General features: G+C 44.2%; 1 protein-coding gene across 1 annotated transcript in view; it reads left to right on the forward strand.

Moving 5' to 3' along the window:
- The first annotated feature begins 6 nt into the window (after positions 1-6).
- NRDC (nardilysin convertase) overlaps positions 7-4,945 on the forward strand; it is a 53,486-nt gene continuing 48,547 nt past the window's right edge. The window contains exon 1 of the mRNA XM_019501316.1: positions 7-129. The gene's annotated coding sequence lies outside the window, so the exon portion shown is untranslated. The remainder of the gene's footprint in view (positions 130-4,945) is intronic.

Raw genomic sequence — 4,945 nt, forward strand, 5'->3', positions numbered from 1 at the left:
GGAGGGCGGTCGCGACGCCAAGGGCCGGCTGCTCCCGGAGCCCGACGCGGAGGGCGGCGACCGCCGGTCCGGGCCCGGCCTGAGCGACCCCGACATCGTCAAGTCCCCTAGCGACCCCAAGCAGTACAGGTGAGTCCCCCCGCACCTGCCCCGTTGCCTTCCCAAACGGGTGCCCCTCGGAGCCACCTCCACCTGTCTGTAGAAGTGTGTGCTGCCCCCCCAAGTCGCCGGGTTTGGGTAAGCGCGAGGGAATGGGCGTGGGAGTCTGGGGCGGCTTCCAGCTGCTTCACGCCCCAGTTGAGCAAGGCGCTCGGAGGCTGAAACGTGGTCTGGCTACTCAAGTGGCATTTGAGCGAACTGGCGACCGATTTCCTTCCCAAGAGGAGGGGGAGGGAAGGTGAGTTGTCCAGAGCGGCTCGAGTGCTTCGAAAGTCATCTAAAGGGGGTCGTGATTGGGTTGTGGTTGCTCCTCGCCGCTGCAGTCGGACTCCTTGAGTCCCTCTAAAAGCAGAGCAAAGTTTTCGTAAGAGAAGTACGGAAGACTCTTGAGTGCGCCATTGGACGTAGGTGTGATTGAACAAATATAATGGTTTAACTAATGTCAAGTGTCGTGTCAAGCATGTTGGACATCTCCACTTCACGTGAAAGCCACGTCCTTTCCTCATTTTAGGTGACCATGTAGATAGCAAGGTTGTCGTTTTCCTTTCCAAGGGAGTTGGTATCGAATCATTAATACGTTCGTTGAATTCCTGTGCAGCACTCGCTCTCCCGATTTTGGAGAGAATAGTGGGGAAGCTGGCGTCTTTCCTGAATACAGGCTGCTCTGACTGGAGCCACCTGAGAACAGCCTGCAACTTCAGCCCCGTTGATCAATAAGTGGTCACCGGCTAGTGAGTGTTTTTTGTTTTTTTTCTGGATGGGTTTCTCTGAAGAATAGAGGCAAAAAAATGCCAGGGAATATTGTCATCTTTTGACTAGTAAAAAGGCTCGTACTAAACTCTCAGCTGAGTTCTGAATTTGCAGCGACGATGAAAATTAATGAAGCGACCTTCCTGCTGCCTGCATGGAGAGGCTGTATCATCTGGTGTAGGAAAACAGTTGTCCTATTCCCTCGCCAGCCCACTTTATTCTGTCTTGTCCTTCTTCTTGCTTAGTTTTTGTCCCGCTTATTGTCAGGCAAGTCTGATGGAAGAATGCCATGTATGTGCTGTTCCACCAGTGAAAATCCTGCACTTCCCTTGCCTCTCCCTCCAGGGAAAGAACGGTGACTGTACCAAGCACTTCTGAAATTTTACCCTTAATAAATAAAACTCCTGACGTTTCCATCTGCTATGCCAAACGTGTTGCAAGAAAAGGATTCTGAGAAGTTTAACAGAACACACGCTGTCTTTATTCCTGGACTCAGACGTTCATGTTTCTGTCTGTACACCAGACCTTCTAACATAATATTAATTTTTCTCCAAGAGAGTCTGCCATTCTCTTTATCAAACTGCACCTTTCAATCTTACATTGACACTAATCTTACAAAAGGAGTTATGATGATGGTGGAGTTTAGATTAAAGTTTACTTTTAATAACCTGGGAGGAAAAAAAGGCATGTTTGCATGTGCTGCTACATGGCATGCCTGGGGGTTTGCATTTCAGTTTAGCCTTATTGCTGGATTTAATTGACTTTAATTTTGGATGTTTAAAGTGTTCTGTAAACATTTAACCTAAATTTGCATGTATCTTGGTGTTTACTCAGTACTTTAAAAAGGCAGTCACTTTGTTACATATAAAATGCTTTGAACTTGGATATTTTGTTTTGTTACCAAGACATGCAATAGCAGACAAGACATCAAGTGTCTGAAACCTGTATTGGCGCTGGAATTTTAGTTTTCTGTGTGGAACAGCTCTAGCCTGCTGGCTTCTGGATGGCTGACCTGAGGAAACACCTTGTCATGAGAGCAAAGCTTCCAGTTTAAACATCGTGGGGAGGACTATAGTTTCTGTTTAAAACAAGAACTTTCCTTTCCTTTATTCATCTGTTTTCTGTGTGGACACTAACAAAAACCAAGAAACAAACCCTTCTAAAAAGCAACCAATGTGTGCTATCCTTGCTCTTTGTTTTGGGTTCAGTGATTGGCTTTACTCAGTGCTCTGCATACTAATTAGTGTTCAGTCATGTATTGATTACACTTCTGTCCCTTTCCATCAGAGTAAAACATGGAAAAAGTAAAGGATACCAGTCTCACCTGTTCTCTCTACTCTGCATTACTTAACTCTATTCTGTAGTCTCATTAACTGAAAGCTAGTCACCTTGAAATAGATGCCTAAATTATCTGCTGCCCTGCTAATGGAAGCTGTTTCTCTGCCTTATTACATAATCTTTTCAGTCCCTAGAGAGAGTTAGGGCACAAGTAACAAAAAAGTGTCATTTGTTACTTATTTATAGTGAAACAAGAAAATGGGAGATGTAAAGGCTTCAGTAGCTAAACAGGCTTTTATTAAACTTGGCTCCACAATTCTTTTGAAAACTATGTTGTTTTATCTTGAACAACTGTATATTAATCAGAAGCAGATGGCTGCACATTGTGGGACCATGAAAAAGCTGAAGAAGCTAATTTTCTAGAGAAGCAAAGAAGGTAGGGGTGCACTCTAGTCATCCCAAAGCTCTGCTGAGGCTTGCTTTCTGAGTAGATGCTGTAGGGTCAGCAGTTGCATAGTTAAAGTTTTGTAAACAGCTTTCCAAATTTGTATATATGTGACATTATTTTCAAGCAGACTAAACTATTGTAAGCAGTTCTGTTATGGAAAACGTCTGTCATGCTGCTGTGATATCCTGACTGCCTCTACTAAACTGAATGAAGGATAGACATCTCCATTTGTTGAGAAATAGGACCATTGTCGTGGCTGTGCCAAGTATGACTGAATCCCTTTCCAGACTGACAATAATTGTAGTTGGCAACTTATTGGGCTTTTGAGATTTAGTTTTGATCTTTCATATGTTAAATCACAATAAAGGCTTATGGCTGTTGAACAGAAGAACATGAGACTCATCTGGGAAAGATATAGAAGCAAACTTCTTGGTCACAGTGTATAATTTAAGATACCTAGTTCAGGGCATAGGTACTGAGAAGATGCATCATGGCAGCAGTTTACAGATTTGTCATCTCTATAATAGCAAGATGGCCAGTATGATAATTTCACTTAGATTGAGGCAGTGGAAGTTTTAAAGTTGTGGAGGGACAAGTGATATTTTACACAGATCAACCTCACTTTCCCTATATATCTGTGGATACTGTCTAAATAAGACAGACTAGAGGAAAACAATGACTTGGATTGTGGAAGAGCTGCTAAAAAGGGATGGTTATGGCCTCATTGCTAATATAGGTGAGCAGACCCTTGGAAAACCCTAATACATCTGGAAGGGTGTTAGAGCCTTCTTTTAAAGGGGCTCTGGTGCATGGGTCTGCCTACAGAGAAACAATTTCTTTCTGGATGTATTTTTCTAAGGGAGGTAACCCAACCGGTTCGTGAAGCCCTGCTGCCCCCACCCCCGCAGTGCAGCATGTAATAGTTGTGCAAGGAAGTAGAGGGAAAAAAAAGAGCTCGTATCTCACAGTAAAATATCAATCTGATTTCTACTAATAATTATTAGCTACTTCTGTTTTTCTCAAAGCACTTGTCAAACTCATTTCATGCTTTGGTTCCACTTTTAGTTTGCTGAGTAAGGTACTCTGCCTTTACTTGATTGGACACCTGACAAGTCCATATTTCATAAACCTTTCAAAAAGGTCTGGCTGATTTGCTTATAAAAGGCGCTTATTTACTCAAAAATAAAACACAATGAAGTTTAATAATATTACACCTCCCTTCTGGCTTTGCAATAAATCAGTTGGGCCTCCTTTATCCTCAGCTGAATGCAGTTTCATAGTTTCTAGGGTTGGAAGGGAACTGAGCAGATCATCGAGTCTGACCCCCTGCCATGGCAGGAAGGAGTACTGGGGTCAAATGACCCCAGCAAGGTATACATCTAGCCTCCTCTTAAAGACCCCCAGGGTAGGAGCCAGCACCACTTCTCTTGGAAGTTGGTTCCAGATCCTAGCTGCCCTGACCGTGAAGTCACGCCTCCTGATATCTAGCCTAAATCTGCCCTCTGCCAGCTTGTGACCATTATTCCTGGTCACTCCTGGTAGTGCTCGGGGGAACATGGATTTCCCCAGTGCCTGCTGGTCCCCTCTGACTAGTTTGTAACAGGCCACTAGATCCCCCCTCAGCCTTCTCTAGTGGAGGCTGAACAGGTTCGGGTCCCGTAGTTAATGTTATAGAAATTAATGTGTGGGGAGACTTTCTTATGGAAGTCAAAGGCACATCATGTCAATGGTAGAAATGTAAGGGTAGGCTAATATTTTCCTGTTTTCCCATAGTATGGAAGAGCTGTGGTTGTCAACAAGATCCCTATTGTTGTAGGTGCTGTAAAAACATATCAGGGAGACCATTTCTCTTCCGAAAAGCTCAAGATTACTTTTAGTATGAAACTTCATCTTTTTCAGGTGATTTCAGGGCCTGGTCTTGTATCATTGTTTTCAGACTTATTTTGGTGTAATATTGTCCCACATAGATTATATAAACCCCCAAACCAAGTGACTTTACGTGGTCTGGTGGAGTGTTACCCTGAAAACTATCAGGAAACTCTTACTGATATAAGATTGTCTGCAGTTCTCTCAAGGCAAACAGGCTGTTATTTATTATATGTTTTCCTGCCATCTGGTGTTGAGGTGCTGTGGTAGCACCTTGGGGCTTCTTGCAGGCTGGATCCAGCCTGGGGCACAAGAATGATCTGGGGGCAGCGGGGGGTTTGGTAGCAGCACTGGGTCCAGAGGTAGCAAGCGGTCTGAAGGCAGAGGGGTATGGTGGTGGCACTGGATGTAAAGGAGTGGTCTGGGGGCAGTGGCAAGCCAAGC

Source organism: Gavialis gangeticus, unplaced genomic scaffold (genome assembly GCF_001723915.1).
Source record: "Gavialis gangeticus isolate Ggan-Ray unplaced genomic scaffold, GavGan_comp1, whole genome shotgun sequence".
NCBI lineage: Eukaryota > Metazoa > Chordata > Crocodylia > Gavialidae > Gavialis > Gavialis gangeticus.